The following is a 25,519-nucleotide window of genomic DNA, read 5'->3' as shown; positions in this document are numbered from 1 at the left end:
GGACCGAGCAACGGGAGCTCACCCCGCCACGGGGATTCGAACCTAGGCAAGTCCTAGGCTCTGTGGTTTAACCCACAGCGCCACCCGCATCCCCGAAGCGAGGTTAGGAGGAATAAAAACAGGTCCACTCTTTCTGCCAGCTCCATTCCTGTGCATCTTTCAGGATTAAAACTAATTAGTTCTCCTACCAGCAGCTACACACACACACACAGACACACACACTAAACAGGAGCAACCCCAGAGGAAATTTGATAACCACACAAGCACACAAAGCCCGAGTAACTGCTATCAGGGGCAAGAGAAAGGCACTTGATAGAGATCTTAATGGGTTCTTTGTGAAGTCTTAACTGTCATCCGGAAGGAGAGAGATTTTGATTTTAGAGCCAGGCCTGATTTCCTTTGGCTCGGGGGGGGGGGGGGAGAGAGAGAGAGGGGGTTCACCTATTTTTGCAGTTGAGCGTTGGATCTCACTATTTCAGCAGCAAACCGCTGTCATAAGACAACAAGGTCTCCAATATATAAATGAAATGTTCACAAATTTGCAAGTCAAACACATACATACTTGTTGTTGTTGTTGAGTCGTTTAGTCGTGCCCGACTCTTCGTGACCCCCTGGACCAGAGCACGCCAGGCACCCCTGTCTTCCACTGCCTCCCGCAGTTTGGTCAAACGCATGTTCGTAGCTTCGAGGACACTATCCAATCATCTCGTCCTCCGTCGTCCCCTTCTCCTTGTGCCCTCCATCTTTCCCAACATCAGGGTCTTTTCCAGGGAATCTTCTCCTCTCATAAAGTGGCCAAAGTCTTGGAGCCTCAGCTTCAGGATCTGTCCTTCCCGTGAGCACTCAGGGCTGATTTCCTTCAGAATGGAGACGTTTGATCTTTTTGCAGTCCATGGGACTCTCAGGAGTCTCCTCCAGCACCAGAATTCAAAAGCATCCATTCTTCGGCGATCAGCCCAGCTCTCACTTCCATACATCACTCCTGGGAAAACCAGAGCTATAACTATACGGACACATACATACAGTAAGTATATAAACCACGTGTCTGAAATAGTACAGGAGAGCCAATTTGACTCTCCCAGTGACCTCAAATATTCCTCTGCACTAAGGGAGGCAAATGGGGAAAGCCTTCCCGTTGTCTTTTCGCTTACAAATCCTGTATTAAGGGCGTATTTGTGTATGAATAGGGCCAGCCTGTGACCTGGACTCAGGAACTGAAAGTATTTACCATCACAAAAGAATGACCAGGCTGCCCAGGTAATGCAATCAGTGACCATTATCAGGTATCCTGGCAGACAGGATTTCTGCCGCAGACCGCCTCCTTCTGTGATGTATGCATGATGTTTTAGGGGGTGGTCTTGGGCTACAGGGTGGGCAATTTCAAAATGGCTTGTACACCACTGTTCTGGGTTCCTCTCCTCCCTCCTGCGTGTGGTGAGTGAGGACCCTGTTGCAACAGTTTAATAAAGATCAGCGTTACTAGCCGCTTTGCTTCTCAATAGTCTCTGGTTGGCCTCTGTTATTTCCTCTTACCGACAGGGAACTGACTTAAGGACTCTATGTGGGCTCTTGGGTACCCCATTAGGGAAAAGGAGCAAGTTTTTCTTATAACACCACCGATATTTATAATATGAAACTCAAAGTATTTTTTTTATGCATATCTCTCTCAGGTGAAGGTCCTGTGTGAGTGCCTGGTGGCGGTTGGAGGATGGATGGGGGCTAACAGATTGAGGTTGAATCCTGACAAGACAGAAGTACAGATTTTGGGGGACAGGAGGCGGGCAGGTGTGGGGGACTCCCTGGTCCTGAATGGGGTACCTGTGCCCCTGAAGGACCAGGTGCGCAGCCTGGGAGTCATTTTGGACTCACAGCTGTCCATGGAGGCGCAGCTCAATTCTCTGTCCAGGGCAGATGTTTATCAGCTCCATCTGGTACGCAGAATGAGACCCTACCTGCCCGCAGACTGCCTCATACAAATATGCTAATCAGTAAGTTTTCTAAATCTTTCATAAATCTATTCTAAACACAACCAGCAGGTAAAGGTAAAGGGACCCCTGACCATTAGGTCCAGTCGTGACTGACTCTGGGGTTGCGGCGCTCATCTCGCTTTACTGGCCGAGGGAGCCGGCGTACAGCTTCTGGGTCCTGTGGCCAGCAGGACTAAGCCGCTTCTGGCGAAACAGAGCAGTGCACAGAAACACCATTTACCTTCCCGCCGGAGTGGTACCTATTTATCTACTTGCACTGGCGTGCTTTCGAACTGCTAGGTTGGCAGGAGCAGGGACCGAGCAACGGGAGCTCACCCCGTCATTGCGGGGATTCGAACCGCCAACCTTCTGATCGGCAAACCCTAGGCTCTGTGGTTTAACCCACAGCGCCACCCGCGTCCCTTAAACACAACCAATACCTTACACTTAATCTTTGTCGACATAAATAATCGTTTAAACATTTCCATTGTTTCTGGATTATATTTGTGCCTTATTAAATCAGTCAGCTTTGTTGTTAAATGAGGAGCAGCTCCTTGGAGGAAACTGGCAAGATAAAACTGCAAAAATAAATGCAAACTAGCAAGCCGGAAGCAAAGCACATCTAGATCTGGTTGTTTTCATTCCAGTGCAGACTTTAAGGCGAGTGTGAAGAAGCCGCCGCTGCTGCTATCAAATGGCGATTTTGAGCAAGAGGCCTTTGAAGCCAGCAAGCGAAGGAGATACCCTTACCCTCAGACGCCGGTTTGAACTTCTCAGTGTGGAAGTAAATGACTTGTTTCCATGGGAACTGGGAACAGGAAGAAACTTTTCTTATCATCTCTCTCTCTGCATGTGTGGCTTTGCCGCTCAGCTTTTTATTCCTATTCCGGCGGGCAAATGGCAAAAAACAGAGGTGGATGACAAAACAGAAAGGTTAACAGGTACTTCAGGTGCTCAGCTCCAAGTTTCCTCTGTCGTCTCGGTTTGTTTGTACGTTTCGGGGGTTTTTTAGGGGGCGGGGGGAAGCAAGGAGGATTGTTCTGACCCTCGCCAACAGAAGAACCCCTAGCAAGCTTCAGTATTTTCTGAAGCACATCTCTGAAAGAAAAGGACCTATAGGAATAACAGCAATAATCCCAGAGTAGCAGCTCGAGACCTGAGAATCTTTTCATCGCTGCAAAATCCGGCACCGAAGAGGGGAAGGGGAGGGAGAGAGAGGAGGGGGTCACCTATTTTTGCAATTGAGCGTTGGAGCTCACTATTTCGGCAGCAAACCGCTGTCATAAGACTTTAAGGTCTCAAAGATATAAATGAAATGTTCTCAGACTTACAGAAGGAGGGGGTCTGTGGCAGAAATCCTGTCTGCCAGGATACCTGATAATGGTCACTGATTGCATTGCCTGGGCATTCTTTTGTGATGGTAAATACTTTTAGTTCCTGGGTCCAGGTCACAGACTGGCCCTATTCATACACAAATACGCCCTTAATACAGGATTTGTAAGCGAAAAGACAATGGGAAGGCTTTCCCCATTTGCCTCCCTTAGTGCAGAGGAATATTTGAGGTCATTGGGAGAGTCAAATTGGCTCTCCAGTAGTATTTCAGACATGTGGTTTATATACTTACTGTATGTATGTGTCCGTATAGTTATAGCTATGGTTTTCCCAGTAGTGATGTATGGAAGTGAGAGCTGGACCATCAAGAAGGCTGATCGCCGAAGAATGGATGCTTTTGAATTCTGGTGCTGGAGGAGACTCTTGAGAGTCCCTTGGACTGCAAGAAGATCAAACCTCTCCATTCGGAAGGAAATCAGCCCTGAGTGCTCACTAGAAGGACAGATCCTGAAGCTGAGGCTTCAAGACTTTGGCCACCTCATGAGAAGAGAAGACTCCCTGGAAAAGACCCTGGTGCTGGAAAAGATGGAGAAGGGGACGACGGAGGACGAGATGGTGGGACAGTGTTCTCGAAGCTACCAGCATGAGTTTGACCAAACTGCGGGAGGCAGTGGGAGACAGGAGTGCCTGGCATGCTCTGGTCCAGGGGGTCACGAAGAGGCGGACACCACTAAACAACAACAAAGGGGGAGCCTGTGACCTGGACTCAGGAACTGAAAGTATTTACCATCACAAAAGAATACCCAGGCTGCCCCGGTAATGCAATCAGTGACCATTATCAGGTATCCTGGCAGACAGGATTTCTGCTGCAGACCGCCTCCTTCTGTGATGTATGCGTGATGTTTTAGGGGGTGGTCTTGGGCTAAAGGGTGGGCAATTTCAAAAGGGCTTGCGCACCAATGTTCTGGGTTCCTCTCCTCCCTCCTTGTGGGGTGAGCGAGGACCCTGTTGGAACGGTTTAATAAAGGTCAGGCTTACTAGCTGCTTTGCTTTTCTATAGTCTCTGGTTGGCCTCTGTGCAGGGCGTAAAGGTTTGGGCTATGGCTGGAGGCCAGGAGAAAATTAAAAAGGAGGAGGTCCAATGGGGAATTGAACCGCCATTGCGTCTCTGACCCATTAGCGGCTCAGTCTCTCCTGCAGAGGCAGCCTGATGGAATATGGGGGGATCCTAAACCTCCGCTGACTTGCGGGATGTCGTCAGAAGAAGAAAAGAAGAGTTTGGATTTGATATCCCGCCTTTCACTCCCTTTAAGGAGTCTCAAAGCGGCTCACATTCTCCTTTCCCTTCCTCCCCCACAACAAACACTCTGTGAGGTGAGTGGGGCTGAGAGACTTCAGAGAAGTGTGACTGGCCCAAGGTCACCCAGCAGCTGCATGTGGAGGAGCGGAGACGCGAACCCGGTTCCCCAGATTACGAGTCTACCGCTCTTAACCACTACGCCACACTGGCTCAAGAGTAAATACTACACAAATCCAAAGTGGAGTCCCAAAAGCAATTGGAAGACATCTTCTGTACGCCTCGTTTTATGCAACTCCTGCAGCTAAGCTGGTGCCCAACTTTGAAGCTGGGGCTGCCTTTGAAGGTGACCCGGAAACTACAGCTAATCCAGAATGCAGCAGCTAGACAGGTGACTGGGAGTGGCCACTGAGACCAGGTGCGAAGCCTGGGAGTCATTTTGGACTCCATGGAGGCGCAGGTCAATTCTGTCAATTCAGAGCTCCATCTGGTACGCAGGGTGAGACCCTCCCTGACCGCAGACTGTCTGGCCAGAGTGGTGCATGCTCTAGTTATCTCCCGCTTGGACTCCTGCAATATGCTCTACGTTGGGCTACCTTTGAGGGTGACCTGGAAACTGCAACTAATCCAGAATGCAGCAGCTAGACTGGTGACTGGGAGTGGCCGCTGAGACCATATAACACCGGTCCTGAAAGACCTACATTGGCTCCCAGTACGTTTCCAAGCACAATTCAAAGTGTTGGTGTTGACCTTCAAAGCCCTAAACAGCCCTGTATCTCCACCCCCATCATCCAGCCCAGACACTGAGATCCAGCTCCAAGAGCCTTCTGGTGGTTCCCTCCCTGCAAGAAGCAAGGTTGCAGGGAACCAGGCAGAGGGCCTTCTTAGTGGTGGCACCCGTCCTGTGGAACGCCCTCCCATCAGATGTCAAGGAGATAAACAACTATCTAACTTTTAGAAGACATCTGGAGGTAGCCCTGTTTAGGGAAGTTTTTAATATTGAATGCTTTATTTTATTTTTTAAATATTCTGTTGGGAGCCGCCCAGAGTGACTGGGAAGGCCTGGCCAGATGGGTGGGGTATAAGTAGTAGTAGTAGTAGTAGTAGTAGTAGTAGTAGTAGTTGTTGTTGTTGTTGTTATTATTATTATTATTATTATTATCATTCACTGTTGTTTAGTGGTCATTCAGTTACAGGGAAAGGGCCGACTGGGGGCAGAGTCATGCCCCCCCACTCCAACCTTCATATACAGTGGTACCTTGGGTTACATACGCTTCAGGTTACATACATTTCAGGTTACAGACTCCGCTAACCCAGAAATAGTGCTTCAGGTTAAGAACTTTGCTTCAGGATGAGGACAGAAATCGTGCTCCGGCGGCGCGGCAGCAGCAGGAGGCCCCATTAGCTAAAGTGGTGCTTCAGGTTAAGAACAGTTTCAGGTTAAGTACGGACCTCCGGAACGAATTAAGTACTTAACCCGAGGTACCACTGTATGGAGATTTGTACTGAGGATAACCTTCCAACCTTCTGAATTTAACTTCTTGGCCTTCTCATTATTATTATTTCTTTGATAACTTTGATTATTATTTTTTTGCTCCCCCCCCAAATTGCTGGAGGCTTTCATCAAACTCTGGCCCCCCAATCCGTTCAGTTTTAATTACCCTGCAAAGCGCCTTTGCAGCACCCAATTAACTGCAATGCTATTTGGTGGGTGATCGGCTGAGACGGGATAATTAGCGGACGCCGGGCGACTGCAGGCGGGTCGGGGGTCGGCAGAGGTTGCGAGAGGGAGAGGAGGGCGCAATTAATGGAGATTTTATAAAGGTCAGCAGTTGGGGGCATCTCCTTCCGCCCTGCGCAATTGTTGCAAAGGTCGGGAACAGAGTGAGATGAGGGTTAATTCCGCCTCCAGTGTTTAGCCCTGCAGCGCCTCCTGATGGTGGGGCCGGTAACTGCTTCCTGCCCTTGCAGGAGAGGGAGGAGAGACCGTCCGAGGGTTCAGGGCAGCTTTACTGGATCGTAACTATTGCAGGAAACCATCCCCCTTTGATAGTCCTTCCTTCATGGAACAAAATAAAAGTGTTGTTGTTGTTGAGTCGTGTCCACCTCTTCGTGACCCCCTGGACCAGAGCACGCCAGGCCCTCCTGTCTTCCACTGCCTCCCGCAGTTTGGTCAAACTCATGCTGGTAGCTTTGAGAACACTGTCCCACCATCTCGTCCTCCGTCGTCCCCTTCTCCTTGTACCCTCCACCTTTCCCAACATCAGGGTCTTTTCCAGGGAGTCTTCTCTTCTCATGGCCAAAGTCTTGGAGCCTCAGCTTCAGGATCTGTCCTTCCAGTGAGCACTCAGGGCTGATTTCCTTCAGAATGGAAAGGTTTGGTCTTCTTGCAGTCCATGGGACTCTCAAGAGTCTCCTCCAGCACCAGAATTCAAAAGCATCCATTCTTTGGCGATCAACCTTCTGCCCAGATGAGCGCACAGGTATAAATACCCAAATCTTACAGGCGGTCCCCCTTTCTGGGCTCAGAACCCAGCACCCACAAAGCCTACCGATGGAAGGAATAAGCTTGTTTTCTCCTGCTCTGGAGAGTAAGCCCTGTACCAATGGCTTCAAGTTACAAGAAAGGATATTCTGATTAAACACTGAGAAGAACTTTCTGGCAGTAGGAGCTGTTCAACGGTGCAACAGACCCCTTCAAAAGGCAGTGGACTCTCCTTCCTTGCAGGTTTTTAAAGTGAATTTGGGTCGGATATTTTAGCTGTGATTCTTGGTCTAGATGGCCTTTGGGTTCCCTTCCAAGTCTATGATTCTCTTCTTTTCCCAACGTAGACATTTCAGTATGCATTCTTGCTTAATATACAGGTTTTCCCCAAAGCCCGTTTCCTTACCATAACACATTCTTGCATTATTATTACCGTATTTTTTGCTCTATGACTCACTTTTCCCCCTCCTAAAAAGCAAGGGGAAATGTGAGTGCGTCTTATGGAGCGAATGCAGGCTGCGCAGCTATCCCAGAAGCCAGAACAGCAAGAGGGATTGCTGCTTTCACTGCACAGCGATCCCTCTTGCTGTTCTGGCTTCTGAGATTCAGAATATATTTTCCCTTGTTTTTCTCCTCCAAAAACTAGGTGCGTCTTGTGGTCTGGTGCATCTTATAGAGCGAAAAATACGGTATTTTTTTACTAATATCTGCATTTCGCTGAAGCCTAGCCGTAGCTCTATGCAATTTTGCTCTGGAGGACCTCGGGGAATGGTGAATTTCAAAGGACGGCTGCCGTTTTGATTCACACATTGCTTCGGAGAGCGCGAATTGCCTGCGCTCGCCTTTCAGTCCAAACAGAATCAGATTCCTTTTACTTCCATTGCCATTGCCCTTGGCTCTTAAAATAGAAAATGTTTGTGGGGGTGTTTGAAGCTGGACTGGGGGGGGGGGAGGCCATAATGGACTGAGAGGTTGGACACAGGAGAGAGCAGAGTTAGCACTTTCAAATTCAAGTCTCGGGGATTGTGCAAAGTGCTTTAATGACCCCTGAAGCATGAGTCACTGAGAAGTCTTGATTGTGTCCTTTCTATCAATCTCCAGGTTGCATCTACAGGGACAATTCAGACCCATTTAAAAGCATGGCCAGGGCGGGCGGGTGCGGATGGCGACTTTTGCACGGCAGGCGGAAAGGAAAGGAAAATAAAAAGAGGACGGGGTGCACAGAAACGGTTAGAAGATTCGGGACCGAGAAAATAAGATGCTTTCAAGTGGTGCATCGTTGAACTGCGGAACTCCTTCCGGTAGGAGTCAGGGACTGTTACAGACTTGCAAGGCTTTGAAAGAGGACTGGGCAAAAGAGGAGGAGGAGGATTTCAGCAGCTACCAGCCACAATGGCTATCCTCTGCCTTTACAGTCACATGTGCCAGGGAGAACCATGTCCCCCCCCCCTCCAATTTAATCAAATACCTTTATTGGCATCACAGTATAAAACATTTCAAGTCCGTGGGATAATTAAAAGGGCACGTGTGAAGCTGTGGGGGGTCATAAGGCAACGCTGTGCACTTAGACGTTCTGCTTAGGGGTTCAGGACACACTTACTGAGCTTTTTTTACGGAAGAAGGAAAGTGCCGGGGTTTTTTTTGGGGGGGGGGTGTTCAGGGCTAAAAACAAAACAAAGCATGACATCACCTTGCCAACAAAGGTCCGTATAGTTCAAGCTATGGTTTTCCCAGCTGTGATGTATGGAAGTGAGAGCTGGACCATAAAGAAGGCTGATTGCTGAAGAATGGATGCTTTTGAATTCTGGTGCTGGAGGAGACTCTTGAGAGTCCCATGGACTGCAAGGAGATCAAACCTCTCCATTCGGAAGGAAATCAGCCCTGAGTGCTCACTGGAAGGACAAATCGTGAAGCTGAGGCTCCAATACTTTGGCCACCTCATGAGAAGAGAAGACTCCCTGGAAAATACCCTGATGTTGGGAAAGATGGAGGGCACAAGGAGAAGGGGACGATGGAGAACGAGATGGTGGGACAGTGTTCTCGAAGAGACCAGCATGAGTTTGACCAAACTGCGGGAGGCAGTGGAAGACAGGGGTGCCTGGCGTGCTCTGGTCCAGGGGGTCACAAAGAGGCAGACACGACTAAACGACTCAACAACAACAACATTCTAACCCCTGTGCAACAGGACTCAAGTCTACAGTACATGCCTTATTTTCAAATCTGTAAGTTGACAGCTATGCAAAGGGACAGCCGCGCGCATATATCTGAGTTAAATGAAAGAGAGAGGCGCTCAGATTTCTCCCTTAATAAAATAAATGAGACGGAGAAAGGAAATCCAGCCAGAGTGAGCAACGGCGCTCATTTGCACCTCCGTGTTAAACGACTCGGAAGCAGCAAGCCTGCCAGGCTTGGCTAATTGGCTGAGAGACTAAAATAGGAAGCGTTCAGACGAAAGCCACCCTTTGCTCTTTCTCCCACGCGATTCTGAGCACCTTTTACCTGTTTGGGGAGCTTGGACAACTGTGTCATAGCTGTCAACTTACAGATTTGAAAATAAGGGACCAGCAGCCTCAAAAATAAGGGATCAGCAGCCAAAATAAGGGATTTTCCAGGCACAGGTATGTTCAACTTCTGAGCCCCTCCGAGCCAAAGGCAGGAAGCCCAGCCAGCAGCCAAACGAAGCCTCAGGCGGTGGTTCCAACAGCGCAGCAACCCGGCAAAGGGGATGCAGCAAGGAAAACCACCGTCACCTCTCTGCTGGGAAGCGCTGAGCAAAGGCGAGTCCCCAGGCAACGCGGCGATTTGATCGGCACAAGGCATGCAAGCTCCACCCCCAGTCGTTCTTAGACGCCTTATTGGTTGAGCAACGCAGCCAAGCAACCCAGTTGGAGCCTCCCTCCTCCCTCGCCGGCAGGGAGGGAGGGAGAGGAGCTGCTTCCTTTGAAACCGGGAAATTTAAGGGACATCATCGATAAGGGACAGCAGCGGGACACAGCGCTGGGATAAGGGACTTTCCCGCCAAATAAGGGACGCTTGACAGCTATGAACTGTGCGCACAGTGGCCCCCTCTTGACTTGTATCGCACAGAGGGGGCACCTGCGAAGGAGGAAGTCACAGAACCGCAAAGGGTCACCTGTCTTTTTAAAAATAATATTTTTATTGTCATTTTCCAATAATACATTCCACCATTGAATATCTAACCTTGTTATAATACATACATCAAATTCTCTTCTCCCCCGTCCACGGTTCTTTAAAATTTTCCCGTGATTTCTGCATATTCTGTTGTAGCCATTTGATCCCGTCCCCCAATCATATTTCCTCCTAAATACTGTTGAATTCACTTAATTCTGCTAGCGTTTTCACTTATTTCCAGGGTCAGATTTAGGTGTGATGAGGCCCTTATCTACGGAAGATAACGGGGCCCTTTCTACGTCCAGTTGTCCTTTGCCAACAACAAATTGTTGCTGGATATTTTTTGTGTTGAATATATGCTATACGGTAATTTATGGACCTAATAGGTATCCCAAGCCATTTGCACATAATAAAATATGTGTTTTATCAAAGTAATTCTTGAGCTGAAATACAATTAAGAAGAAGTACTGTACAGTGGTACCTCAGGTTCAGTAGAACGTAACACGCGACTGCGCATCTGCACGTGTGCGGGTCATGTTTCGCTGCTTCTGCGCATGCGTGTGATGTCATTTTGAGCGTCCGCGCATACGCAAGTGGCGAAACCCGGAATTAACGCGTTCCATTACTTCCGGGTTGCCGTGGAGCATAAATTGAAAACGCTCAACCTGAAGCATATTTAACCCGAGGTATGACTGTAACTCAAAGGACGCGGGTGGCGCTGTGGGTTAAACCACAGAGCCTAGGGCTTGCCGATCAGAAGGTCAGCGGTTCGAATCCCCGCAATGACGGGGTGAGCTCCCGTTGCTCGGTCCCTGCTCCTGCCAACCTAGCAGTTCGAAAGCACGTCAAAGTGCAAGTAGATAAATAGGTACGGCTCTGGCGGGAAGGCAAATGGCGTCAGGGGCGCCAGGACGAGAGTCCGCGGCCCGAGAGTTGAGTCTGGGGAAGAGCTCGTCTGTCGGAGTGCTACAGCGGGCTCTTTTGCTGTGGCATGAGTCCAGCTTGACCCTGCGGTGAAATCTCACACCAGGACGCCTCCCTTGGTTGGAGTCGACGCAGCCGGCAAATTCTCCAAACTTTCCCGAAGAAAACTGGGCACTTTAGCAGAAGCGGAGGTTGAAAAATGGGCTGTGTATGTCTGTGTGTGAGAGAGAAAGGAGCATTTGCCACAGCAGTGTACCAACAAGAGGTCAGGAGCAGCCGCGTCACTTAGCAAAGCTGTGAAATAGCAAGTCTTCGCAGGAGTCGCAATCTATTTCCAGACTTAAAAGATCTGACAAGCAGCCGGCAAATGCTTTGCCCAGAAGTGGGCTTCGGAGCCGCTTGAAAAGTGGAAATAGTTGTGCTGCTCACAGCTCACCAGGACACAACACCTAACCGGGGAGGGCAGGGTACAAACAAATAATAATAATAATAATAATAATAATAATAATAATAATAATAATTAACTCACCCCTGACTCTTGACCAGTGGTTCCCAACCTTTTTGGGGGGTCATGCCCCACCCAAGCATCTCTAAACTCCTGATGTCCCCCCCCCCCCCGCCTACCTTCTGATCGGCAAGTCCTAGGCTCTGTGGTTTAACCCACAGCGCCACACGCATCCCTTGAGTTACAGTCATAAGGTAAAGGGACCCCTGACCAATAGGTCCAGTCGTCACCGATTCTGGCGTTGCGGCGCTCATCTCGCTTTACTGGCCGAGGGAGCCGGCATACGGCTTCCGGGTCATGTGGCCAGCAGGACTAAGCCGCTTCTGGCGAACCAGAGCAGCGCACGGAAACGCCGTTTACCTTCCCGCCGAAGCGGTACCTATTTATCTACTTGCACTTTGACGTGCTTTTGAACTGCTAGGTTGGCAGGAGCAGGGACCGAGCAACGGGAGCTCACCCCGTCATTGCGGGGATTCGAACCGCAAGTCCTAGGCTCTGTGGTTTAACCCACAGCGCCACCCGCGTTACCTTTACGACTGTAACTCATTCTCAAATTGCCCCCCCAAATCAATTCCCCCCCCCATTGGGAACCACAGCTCTTGACGGACCTGTCCAAACTCCAGACCCTGAATCTGGAGCAACCCCTTTCTGCCCAACCGCCCAGGCTCCATTCTCTGCCCTCCCAGGCCTTCAAGTCTCTGAGCACTTGGCTCCGGCGCCCTCCCACCCAAAACAAAAAAGCAGAAAGCAACCAACCAGCGCCAGAACCGATTTCTGAAAGCAAGCATCAGAAGGAACACACCAAAGCGCACGTAATTCCAGAGGCCACATTGGCAGCAACGTCCCCGCTTGGGTGACCTTTGTCTTTTCGCGTCAACCGTATGTCCTGCCAGGTGGGTGTTGACACCTGTTCTGTGATCTGGGGCCCCCTCGGTTCGCTTGTGGGCAAAGAAGCATGTCACAGCATGGAAGGGGGTGGCGGCAGGGTGTGTGTGTGTGTGTGGCAGAAGCCACGCAAGTATCAAAGAGACATCTGCCAAGCGGGCGACTCAGGGCTGCTGGCGAAGATTGTTTTTGGCTGGTTCTCCTGGGAAACCACTCAGTGGTGTAGCGTGGGGGGTGCAGGGGGGGGCGGCTGCACCGGGCACAACATCGGGGGGGGGGCGCTCGCACTCGCAGCTCTCTGCCCCTACCTGGCTCACTCACTCTCTCTCACTGCAGTGCTGGCTGTGCGAATCCGATCCGAGCCGCCGGGTCGCCGCCCACTGTGGAGGGGAGGGTGCCAGGCGTGCAGTGCGGAGAGAGAGCGAGGGACTATCTGGGGGAGGGACAGTGCAGCGGGGGGGGGGCGCAAATTACTTGCCTTGCCCCGGGTTAGGGGGTGCAAATTACTTGCCTTGCCCCGGGTGCTGACAACCCACGCTACGCCACTGAAACCACTGTCTCCCTTGCGCTGGCTTGAAGCACGATGGAGGAGAGAGAAATAAGCGACTCTCTCTCTCTCTCTCTCTCTCTCCATATGCTAAAGAAAGATCCCACTAGTTAGTGGCGGATCTCGCCCATCTGCTAATAGGAATGACAGCTACAATGAGTGGGTCCTCATTATTTTGGCACGACGAGTGTGGCTGCCAGTTCAAAGGAATAACACTGCCAACACCCTTCCCTCCAGTCCTGCAATACAGGGGCACCTCAGTTCTCAAACTGAATCCGTCCCAGAAGTCCGTTCCAAAACCAAAGCGTTCCAAAACCGAGGCACGCTTTCCCATAGAAAGCAATGCAAAACGGATTGATCCGTTCCAGACTTTTCAAAACAACCCCTAAGATGGCGGCTTAACGTGGATTTTACTATCTAGCGACACCGTCGATCCATAAAACGAAAGCAACGAACGATGTACTGCAGTCACACAATCAATCAATCAGTAGCTGAACCAGGTTCCACGCAGTCACAGAAGCGAAACAAAAAAGAGCCATGAAAATGCAAAATTAATAGCAAAAACAGAAATCGGAAATCAAATCGGAAACGTAACACCCAAAACGGAGCAAGTTCGGCTTCCGAAAAAAGTTCGCAAACTGGAACACTTACTTCCGGGTCTGCAGTGTTTGGGTTCCAAGCTGTTTGAGTACCAAGACATTTGAGAACCAAGGCAGCACTGCACTTTGCAAAAGCTCCTGCTTTTGAAACCATTAAGAGCCAAGAACCTCGGAAGAGGCTGAATAATCAGGCCTGCCTCATCCGTCACCCTATCCCCCAGAGTGGCTGACTATGCCATCCATAGCCTTCACCCAAACTTCTTCTAAAGCCGTCCAGGTTGTGTCCTGTGGCAGAGAGTTCCGCAGTTTATCTCTCTGCTGCGCGAAGGAGGACTTGGCTTTGTCTGTCCTGACTCTTCCAACATTTCGCCAGTTCCGAGTGTCACGAGAGAGGGAGAAAAAACTTCCCTATGTCCACACTGTCCCCGCCATGCATAATTATTAAGCTTTTAATTTTAATTTTTATTTTGTAAATCACACTTTTTGCTCTACCTGCCTTCGCCTCTGGCTCTGCTAAGCAACAAAGCTTGCTCAGCGTGGAATGCGGACCTCCAGTTCAGAAATGTCCTCCGCCTCACATTTACAGAAACAGAGCAAACAAAAAACAAAACAAAAAACAAACAAAACCTGAAGATCCCCAGTGATATCTGGGTAAATAATATTTGGGATGTGACTCTATCAGAATGCCTTACTCACCGTGTTGTTGTTGAGTCGTTTAGTCATGTCCGCCTCTTCGTGACCCCCTGGACCAGAGCACGCCAGGCACTTCTGTCTTCCACTGCCTCCCACAGTTTGGTCAAACTCATGCTGGTAGCTTCGAGGACACTGTCCCACCATCTCGTCCTCCGTCGTCCCCTTCTCCTTGTGCCCTCCATCTTTCCCAACATCAGGGTCTTTTCCAGGGAGTCTTCTCTTCTCATGAGGTGGCCAAAGTCTTGGAGCCTCAGCTTCAGGATCTGCCCTTCCAGTGAGCACTCAGGGCTGATTTCCTTCAGAATGGAGAGGTTTGATCTTCTTGCAGTCCATGGGACTCTCAAGAGTCTCCTCCAGCACCAGAATTCAAAAGCATCCATTCTTCGGCGATCAGCCTTCTTTGCGGTCCAGCTCTCACTTCCATACATCACTACTGGGAAAACCATAGCTTGAACTATACGGACCTTTGTCAGCAAGGTGATGTCTCTGCTTTTTAAGACGCTGTCTAGGTTTGTCATTGCTTTAAGGCACTTGAAAGATAGACAGTTTTGGTGAGACTTGGGTTCCGGTTTTTCCCCTTTATACATGAGACAGAAGATGCTTTTATTCCACAACACATGAACCTCTGTGGAGAGGATACTTGAACTGACAATGCATAAATAAACATATTGCTTGCGTACTGTGTACCGCATATGAAACTTAATAAGTATGTCAAGTATTGCACTTGGGCAAAAAAAATGAGAGGCACAAATACAAGATGGGTGACACCTGGCTTGAGAGCAGTACATGTGAAAAGGATCTAGGAGTCTTGGTTGACCACAAACTTGACATGAGCCGACAGTGTGACGCGGCAGCTAAAAAAGCCAATGCAATTCTGGGCTGCATCAATAGGAGTATAGCATCTAGATCAAGGGAAGTAATAGTGCCACTGTATTCTGCTCTGGTCAGACCTCACCTGGAGTACTGTGTCCAGTTCTGGGCACTACAGTTCAAGAAGGACACTGACAAACTGGAACGTGTCCAGAGGAGGGCAACCAAAATGGTCAAAGGCCTGGAAACGATGCCTTATGAGGAACAGCTAAGGGAGCTGGGCATGTTTAGCCTGGAGAAGAGGAGGTTAAGGGGTGATATGATAGCCATCTTCAAATATATAAAAGGATGTCACATAGAGGAGGGAGAAAGGTTGTTTTCTGCTGCTCCAGAGAAGCTGACACGGAGCAATGGATCCAAACTACAAGAAAGAAGATTCCACCTCAACATTAGGAAGAACTTCCTGACAGTAAGAGCTGTTTGACAGTGGAATTTGCTGCCAAGGAGTGTGGTGGAGTCTCCTTCTTTGGAGGTCTTTAAGCAGAGGCTTGACAACCATATGTCAGGAGTGCTCTGATGGTGTTTCCTGCTTGGCAGGGGGTTGGACTCGATGGCCCTTGTGGTCTCTTCCAACTCTATGATTCTATTCTATTCTATTCTATTCTATTCTGTACGACTGGACAAGTGACTGTAGTCATATGTTGGCCTTTGTATTTACATGAAAGCCAATAAAAATTATTTGGATTTAAAAAAAGATAAGATGAACAAGAAAGGAAGCAACAAGCCGGCAGGTCAGAGTCATTTTTAGTTAATAGCCTCCATCTGGGAAAGCTCGTACCAGGCTCCGCAAAAGGTGTTTGCCTTTAAAACAAGCAGAAACAAACAAACAAACAAACAAACCAACAAGCCCCAGCTCCCACTTAAAACAGCCTTCCTGTGCCATCCCGGTGTTTGTGTGTTGGCACAGGGCGCAAAGGGCACAGCTGGTCATCAGTTCTCTGCCAAGGCTCCCTGCTTGCGGAAATCGCTCCGTTCGCTGCCCTCTGTGGAGCAGGAAAACGAAACTCACCTCTGTCCTTCGCAGTACAGTGGTGCCTCGGGTTAAGTACTTAATTCGTTCCGGAGGTCCGTTCTTAACCTGAAACTGTTCTTAACCTGAAGCACCACTTTAGCTAATGGGGCCTCCTGCTGCCGTCGCGCCGCTGGAGCACGATTTCTGTTCTCATCCTGAAGCAAAGTTCTTAACCTGAAGCACTATTTCTGGGTTAGCGGAGTGTGTAACCTGAAGCTTATGCAACCCGAGGTACCACTGTAGTTGTTTATTTCCTTGACATATGGTGGGAGGGTGTTCCACAGGGCGGGCGCCACCACAGAGAAGGCCCTCTGCCTGGTTCCCTGTAACCTCACTTCTCACAGGGAGGGAACCACCAGAAGGCCCTCAGAGCTGGACCTCAGTGTCTGGGCTGAATGATGGGAATGGAGATCAAATGAAAGGAGCATTCAGACCATATAACACCGGTCCTGTAAGACCTACATTGGCTCCCAGTAATTTTCTGAGCACAATTCAAAGGGCTGGTGCTGACCTTTCAAGCCCTAAATGGCCACTGTCCAGTATCCCTGAAGGAGCATCTCCACCCCCATCGTCCAGCCCAGGAGTCCAGCTCTGAGGGCCTTCTGGCAGTTCCCTCCCTGCGAGAAGCAAAGTTACCGGGAACCAGGCAGAGGGCCTTCTCGGTGGTGGCGCCCACCCCGTGGAACGCCCTCCCACCATATGTCAAGGAAATAAACAACTTTCTGACTTTTAGAAGCCATCTGAAGGCAGTCCTGTTTTATCATGTTTTTAATATTCTGTTGGGAGCCGCCCAGAGTGGTTGGGGAAACCCAGCCAGATGGGCGGGGTATAAATATATTGCTATTGCTCCTGGTATGCCCCACAGAGGACCTTAAGGTTCATGAATAACAACACTTTGGAGGTCCCAAGTTGCAAGGTGGTTAGATTGGTCTCAATTAGGGCCAGGGCCTTTTCAGTACTGGCCCCGAATTGATGGAGCGCTCTGTCACAAGAGACTAGGGCTCTGCGGGGACTTGACATCTTTCCGCAGGGCCTGCAAGACAGAGCTGTTCCGCTGGCCTTTGGTTTGGACTCAGTCTGACCCTTATGTCTTCCCCTCCCCTTATGGTTTTGATCCGTGGGCTACTTTTAAATGAGGCTGCATTTTAAATTGGATTTTAACCTGCATTTTAAATTGGGTTTTTCTTTTTCTTTCCCCCCTATCATGTTTTTTACTGTGATTTTATTGGTGTGAGCCACCCTGAGCCCGGCTCTGGCCGGGGAGGGCGGGGTATAAAGAAATTTTATTAGTATTATTATTGCTATTCCTATTGTTATAAAAGGCTCAGTACCAATAAAACGAAGGATCAAGGCAGATTTGCCGCTGGTAACTCCAGTGACAACGCTCTTTGTGTTTTTGTTCACATCATGCCTTCCTCTCTCCCGATTACAATTTCGAAGCAGCCCTAATAAAATTATAATAAAACCAAATGCTGTCTCCTCCATCCCCCACCTCGACGCTGGAGCCATGGAAACCAGATCACATAACACCTGTGCTTTGGACTGAAGCGTTGCTCAGTCTCTGGGTCTACGGAGCAGCCGTAATTAAATATACATATAAACAGAGCACCGGGGGAAAGCTGGGTTTGGTGGGAGGAGGCATAGATTGAGAGAGAAGCCAAAAAACGGGGGGGGGGGGAGCAGGCAAGTCTCGCTCAAGCCCCTGGTCTGGCGTTATGTGCTTTGCAGAGCACCAGCAATGGAGTAGGGAGAAGAAACCCCCACTCACACCTGCAGCAAAAACATCTGTAAGTAAAAGGTAAAGGTACCCCTGCCCGTACGGGCCAGTCTTGCCAGACTCTAGGGTTGTGCGCTCATCTCGCTCTATAGGCCGGGAGCCAGCGCTGTCCGCAGACACTTCCGGGTCACGTGGCCAGCGTGACAAGCTGCATCTGGCGAGCCAGCGCAGCACACGGAACGCCGTTTACCTTCCCTATTTATCTACTTGCACCCGGAGGTGCTTTCGAACTGCTAGGTTGGCAGGCGCTGGGACCGAACGACGGGAGCGCACCCCGCCGCGGGGATTCGAACCGCCAACCTTTCGATCGGCAAGTCCTAGGCGCTGAGGCTTTAACCCACAGCGCCACCCGCGTCCCTAAAAACATCTGTAGGGAAGAGGAAACAGGCATCTATAGACAAGGATGTTCCCTTCCAGATGAACCATCATTCCCAGTTTTCTTGCTTTATACATAAAAACGTAAGGTTGTCGTCACGTAGGATTTGGAGTGCTGCAAGAGAATCCTAGAATTGCATGAAGTCGGGACTCAGGGGGAAGCTGTAGGTCAGGGGTCAGCAAACTTTTTCAGCCGTGGGCCGGTCCACTGTCCTTCAGACCTTGTGGGGGGACTATATATTTTTTTGGGGGGGGGGGAATGAACGAATTCTTATGCCCCACAAATAACCCAGAGATGCATTTTAAATAAAAGCACACATTCCACTCATGTAAAAACACCAGGCAGACCCCACAAATAACCCAGAGATGCATTTTAAATAATAGGACACATTCTACTCATGTAAAAACATGCTGATTCCTGGACTGTCCGCGAGCCGGATTGAGAAGGCGATTGGGCCGGATCCAGCCCACGGGCCTTAGTTTGCCTACCCATGCTGTAGGTGGTTAATGTGGAGCTTGACTTGCAGTGTTTGAAGGGCCACAGGCCCATGTTATCTTTTCTAAAAAGAATGGGTGGCATTTCGGAATGTGTGATACAAGGCAAACTGCACAGGCACTGATTTCATGCATGCATGAAACTCATCAGCTTCACACTTACGGCGTTTTACTGTCGTCATTCCCTGACAGATTCTCATGGGCACCCACAAAAAAAGGCTACATGCCAAGGGTCATAAAAACTGACCCAATTTGCACTTCCAGAAACAATACACGAACGGTAAACACTTTGCTGGACCTTTGCCAACAAAGGTCCGTATAGTTCAAGCCATGGTTTTCCCAGCAGTGATGTGTGGAAGTGAGAGCTGGACCACAAAGAAGGCCGATCACCGAAGAATTGATGCTTTTGAATTCTGGTGCTGGAGGAGACTCTTGAGAGTCCCATGGACTGCAAGGAGATCCAACCTCTCCATTCTGAAGGAAATCAGCCCTGAGTGCTCACTGGAAGGACAGATCCTGAAGCTGAGGCCACCTCATGAGAAGAGAAGACTCCCTGGAAAAGACCCTGATGTTGGGAAAGATGGAGGGCACAAGGAGAAGGGGACGACGGAGGACGAGATGGTGGGACAGTGTTCTCGAAGAGACCAGCATGAGTTTGAAGACAGGAGTGCCTGGCGTGCTCTGGTCCAGGGGGTCACGAAGAGTCGGACATGACTAAACGACTAAACAACAACAACAACAACAAACACAGCTGCATTTTCAAAGCCCACTCTTCCCTATGCTGTGAAATGCCCTTCTCCCCACCAAAAATGCACTCACAAAACTGAAAAGAAAAAAAAATCATGACTAAAATTGCATATAGATGAGTGAATGTAATATGCAACAATGCCTTCTAGTAGTACAGTGGTACCTCGGGTTACATACGCTTCAGGTTAGAGACTCCACTAACCCAGAAATAGTACCTCAGGTTAAGCACTTTGCTTCAGGATGAGAACAGAAACCGCACGGCGGCAGCGGGAGGCCCCATTAGCTAAAGTGGTGCTTCAGGTTAAGAACCGTTTCAGGTTAAGAACGGACCTCCGGAACGAATTAAGTACTTAACCAGAGGTACCACTGTATGGGATAGAACAGGATTCTGTACTCAATGGGCTTCATCCAGCAGCCTCTTCTGTTATGTTCATCCTCGAGAATGACAGCAATACACATATTAACTTGTTCCTCTTTGTGATGCTGCCCGCAAATCTTCTTTATTCTCGTCTTCCTACGGGCTAATTTGTCCCCTGCTCAGATCCCAGCCTCGGTTGGCAAAACTCACAGTGCCGGGCCTCAAAAGGCAAGTGACGGCGCTGCGGAGAGTTCCCCCGCTTTTCTTCCTTCGTGAATGGACTTTAATTTCCATTGATGAGGGCTTGCTGATGTTTTCGTGGCCCAGACGACGCTTTAAACGTATCATTAGCTCCCGCCGCCAGACGGATGCTGCGCTTTTGTTGGGTCTTAATGGAGGCCGCCTAACGAAAGAGAGAGAATTTGAAGCAGGGTGGAGACCAGAGACGGAGGCGAGAATGAAGACAACGTATGGACCAACGACGCATCAAGAGAGGCCAAGGCCACCCCGTTCTCCCTCCAGTCCTCTGACGGGCAGATCATGAGAGGCAGCGGCATTAGAAGAACCTCAAAGCTTGACCAAGTAATAGGTAGATGTTGTTGTTGTTTAGTCGTTTACTTGTGTCCGCCTCTTTGTGACCCCCTGGACCAGAGCACGCCAGGCCCTCCTGTCTCCCACTGCCTCCTGCAGTTTGGTGAAACTCATGCTGGTCGCTTTGAGAACACTGTCCCACCATCTCGTCCTCTGTCGTCCCCTTCTCCTTGCGCCCTCCATCTTTCCCAACATCAGGGTCTTTTCCAGGGAGTCTTCTCTTCTCCTGAGGTGGCCAAAGTCTTGGAGCCTCAGCTTCAGGATCTGTCCTTCCAGTGAGCCCTCAGGGCTGATTTCCTTCAGAATGGAGAGGTTTGATCTTCTTGCAGTCCATGGGACTCTCAAGAGTCTCCTCCAGCACCAGAATTCAAAAGCATCCATTCTTTGGCGATCAGCCTTCTTTATGGAATAGGTAGATACAGTCCACCAACTCTAATGGGGTTCTCCTTCACTGCCGAACAGCTCTTATTGTCAGAAAGTTGTTCCGAATGTTTCATTGGAATCTCCTTTCTTGCGACTTGAAGCCCTGGGTTCGAGTCCTGCCCTCCAGAGCAGGAGAAAACAAGAGCATGCACTTTCTTCCATGTGACAGCCCTTAAGATATTTGAAGGTGGCTCTCCTCTCTCCTCTCAGTAGTCCCATATGAGCCCATCGAGCCCAACCAGGCAGAGGGCCTTCTTGGTGGTGGCACCCGCCCTGTGGAATGCCCTCCCATCAGATGTCAAGGAAATAAACAACTATCTGACTTTTAGAAGACATCTGAAGGCAGCCCTGCTTAGGGAAGTTTTTAATGTTCAGTGTTTAATCGCTTTAAAAATTATTATTAATATTCTGTTGGGAGACGCCCAGAATGGCTGGGGAAACCCAGCCAGATGGGCGGGGTGTAAATAAATTATTATTATTATTATTATTATTATTATTATTATTATTATTATTATTATATTGGGATGATCCACAGTCCTCAACCTCATCCCAGGGATTTTGCCTGTCTCTCATTTCCGCTAGCTTAGGGTTCATTTTCCCATTTATTTGTTCATTAAGTGTGCATGGCTGCCCTTCATCTGCAGATATCAGGGCGCTTCACAGCATAAAACGGCAATATAAAAACCACAAAACACTAGATAGCTCAGTTGGTTAGAGCACGGTGCTGATAACACACCAGGTTGCAGGTTCGATACCTGTATGGGACCGCTGCAATGCAGGGGCTGAGACTAGATGACCCATTGTTGTTGTTGTTGTTGTTGAGTCATTTAGTCGTGTCCGACTCTTCGTGACCCCCTGGACCAGAGCACGCCAGGCACTTCTGTCTTCCACTGCCTCCCGCAGTTTGATCAAACTCATGCTGGTAGCTTCGAAAACACTGTCCAACCATCTCATCCTCTGTTGTCCCCTTCTCCTTGTGCCCTCCGTCTTTTCCAACCTCAGGGTCTTTTCCAGGGAGTCTTCTCTTCTCATGAGGTGGCCAAAGTCTTGGAGCCTCAGCTTCAGGATCTGTCCTTCCAGTGAGCACTCAGGGCTGATTTCCTTCAGAATGGAGAGGTTGGATCTTCTTGCAGTCCATGGGACTCTCAAGAGTCTCCTCCAGCACCAGAATTCAAAAACATCAATTCTTTGGCGATCAGCCTTCTTGATGGTCCAGCTCTCACTTCCATACATCACTACTGGGAAAACCATAGGGTCCCTTTAAATTCCATGATTCTGTGAAAATAAATAGTAAAAATAATGTGACACATTTAAAAGGGCACCAGATGTCCATCAGCCCAAGGCCTGGCTAAAGAGGAACATTTTCAACTGGTGCTTAAAAAGATATAATGAGGGTGCCAGGTGAACTTCCCTGGGGAGAACATTCCACAAATGGGGAGCCACTGCAGAGAAGGCCCCGTTCTCGTATTGCCACCCACCGGACCTCTCGAGGAGGAGGCACACGAAGAAGGGCCACAGAGGATGATCTTAGGGTCCGGGTAGGTTCATATGGGGTTTTGCAGTCCTGAGCCGTTTAAGGCTTTATGAGTCAAAACCAGCACTTTGAATTGGGCCTGGAAACTAATTGGCAGCCAGTGCAGCAAAGCCAGGATTGGTGCGATATGCTCAAATGGTCCTGCATAATTCGACATAACTTTGCAACATAAAATTTGCAAAAAAGGAAGCGCTCTGGAAAGCACGCCAGTATTTCAGAATGAATTTATCCAAAAGTAGCCCATTACTAGGGACGCGGGTGGTGCTGTGGGTTAAAGCCTCAGTGCCTAGGGCTTGCCGATCAAAAGGTCGGCGGTTCGAATCCCCGCGGCGGGGTGCGCTCCCGTTGTTCGGTCCCAGCATCTGCCAACCTAGCAGTTCGAAAGCACCCCTGGGTGCAAGTAGATAAATAGGGACCGCTTACTAGCGGGAAGGTAAACGGCGTTTCCGTGTGCGGCTCTGGCTCACAAGACCAGCGATGTCACGCTGGCCACGTGACCCGGAAGTGTCTCCGGACAGCGCTGGCCCCCGGCCTCTTGAGTGAGATGGGCGCACAACCCTAGAGTCTGTCAAGACTGGCCCGTACGGGCAGGGGTACCTTTACCTTTAGCCCATTACTGCAACCAATCTTACCATATCTTACGCTTTCTCTTTCTTTTCGGTATGTCCTTTTCGCCAATCTTGGTATTTTTGTGTGCTCTCAAACCCTCCCCCCCCCCCCCAATACACGCAAGGCTAGGCTGACGAACCTCGTTGCAAAATTCGGAAAAAAGTGCAAATTCCGGCTGGCTGGGCTTCGATTCTCCGATTGTTTCAGCAAGCAAGGAGCTGGGAGTTTTGCGTTAAAAAGCTGAACTGAATTCCTCTCCCAACCTCTGTAGAAGGGCAAAATTGACACCCCCAACCCCCCCCCCCCAAGTAACAACATTGCAGATCCCAGTCCTGTTCCTGCCAAGACGAACCTGGCAGCGATGGGGCCCCCATAACTCCCCAAGACCAGAAAGCAAATCTTTTTTTTCCCCTCTTGGCCAGGAGCCCAAGCAGCCATCTGCTCGTTTGCTACGCAGCGACAGAATGCCAGCCGGCATCCACTCAGCTCTCTGTAATTGGGGGCGGCTTTTTTTCTGCCGGTATACCTGTAAGCACCTGAGTAGGGGGAAGAGATGAGAAACTTGTTATTATTCCACAGATGCCTTGCCAGTTCCCACCTTCTATCTGCACACCTCCCCCTGCCACAATTTGTGCAGGTTGAAAGGGATGTGGGGCTGAGTACCAGCCATATGGTTCGATGTTTCTGCAATGCACCTTCGCTCTTTTAAAACTTTTTTTTTCCTTTTAAAAATCATCCCTCCATCTGGGATAGGAGAGCACCAGGCTGATGGACTATATGGAACTGATAGAAAAGACTGGCAAAATCCGAGACCAGGGAGAAGAGACGGTGGAAGAAGATTGGGAAATTTTTTTAAAAAATGTATTTAGAGTAATATAGCATAATTAAGGAATGTTGGGAAATGGTGGAATGAAATGATATGACTTTAGTAGAAATATGATAAGGATTTAAGCACAGATGAATTTTAAGATTTTGATGGTAAGATAAGGTTAAAATAAATTAAGACAACTAAACGATAGAAAGCAGTGAAAGACAGGAAGGATTTGCTGATTTAATTATTAACTGGAATACAAAAATGGGAGGTGGGAGGAGGTCGAGGAAATAAGTCAATGAAAGAGAAAGATATGGAAAATGGATGTGTTTTTAAATGTTTTTGTTTTTTCTTGTTGTGTTGATGTATTGTTTTTTCTTTTATTTTTGATGTATTGTTTCCTAATTTTTTTACTGTCTTTTTCTCTTTTTTCTCTTTTTCTTTTTTTGTAATTATAAAACTTTTAATAAATATTATTTAAAAAATAAAATAAAAAGTCATCTCTCCATCTGATCGACGTGGCCTGTTCTGTGTGGGAAAAAGGGGGTCTTGCTTTGCATCTCCTCTGCAAGGAATTCTGAAGGCTTATTTATTCAGCCGTCTTAGATTGTGTGCCTCTGAGCATGTGCAGAGAGCGAACTTTTTGGTATAGAGGACAGGAGAGGAAGAGGTGAGCTGACAGGGGTTTCTCAAATCGTACGCGGGTGTCAGGCATCAGGGAATCCTAGCCCTCTCATGGTGGAATGCCAAGAAGCCTCAGGTCCAGTATACCTGAAGGAGCGTCTCCACCTCCATCGTTCTGCCCAGACACTGAGGTCCAGCTCTGAGGGCCTTCTGGCGGTTCTCTCCCTGCGAGAAGCCAAGTTACAGGGAACCTGGCAGAGGGCCTTCTCGGTAGTGGCGCCCGCCCTGTAGAACGCCCTCCCACCAGATGTTAAAGAGAAAAATAACTACCAAACTTTTAGAAGACATCTGAAGGCAGCCCTGTTTAGGGAAGTTTTTAATATGTGACATTTTAGTATATTTTTCATCTTTGTTGGAAGCCGCCCAGAGTGGCTGGGGAAACCCAGCCAGATGGGCGGGGTACAAATAATAAATTATTATTATTATTATTATTATTATTATTATTATTATTATTATTAGCTGCCACGATTTCTCTCTCTGTCTCTCTTTGAGTAGAATGTGTGATTTGATTTAAAATGCATCTCTGAGTTATTTGTGGGGCATAGGAATTCATTCATTCCCCCCCCAAAAAAATATAGTCTGGCCCCCCAGACTATATATCAAGGTCTGAGGGACAGTGGACCGGCCCCCTGCTGAAAAAGTTTGCTGACCCCTGGTGTAGCCCGTCCTGAGCTAGATAGACCTGGAAGAGCTCGGTCAGTAGAGAATGAGACTTTTAAATTCAGGGTTGCGAGTTTGGGCCCTCAGTGTGCCCGGGGGCTGGACTAGATAACTTTAGTGGTCCCTTCCAACTCTATCGCTCTAAGGCCAAACACTGTATCAATGTACAGTGGTACCTCAGGTTAAGTACATCATTCGTTCCGGAGG

General features: G+C 49.0%; 1 long non-coding RNA gene across 1 annotated transcript in view; it reads right to left on the bottom strand.

Annotated features, from left to right (window-relative positions):
* LOC310668664 overlaps window positions 1-25,519 on the bottom strand; it is a 187,234-nt gene that overhangs the window by 26,189 nt on the left and 135,526 nt on the right. The window contains exon 2 of the long non-coding RNA XR_014506770.1: window positions 1,797-1,889. This is a non-coding gene — a long non-coding RNA (uncharacterized lncRNA). The remainder of the gene's footprint in view (window positions 1-1,796; window positions 1,890-25,519) is intronic.

This window comes from Podarcis tiliguerta (assembly GCF_965153285.1).
Source record: "Podarcis tiliguerta genome assembly, chromosome: 18".
NCBI lineage: Eukaryota > Metazoa > Chordata > Lepidosauria > Squamata > Lacertidae > Podarcis > Podarcis tiliguerta.
The sequence above is the reverse complement of the archived record's forward strand: the minus strand, read 5'-3'. Positions and strand labels throughout refer to the sequence as shown.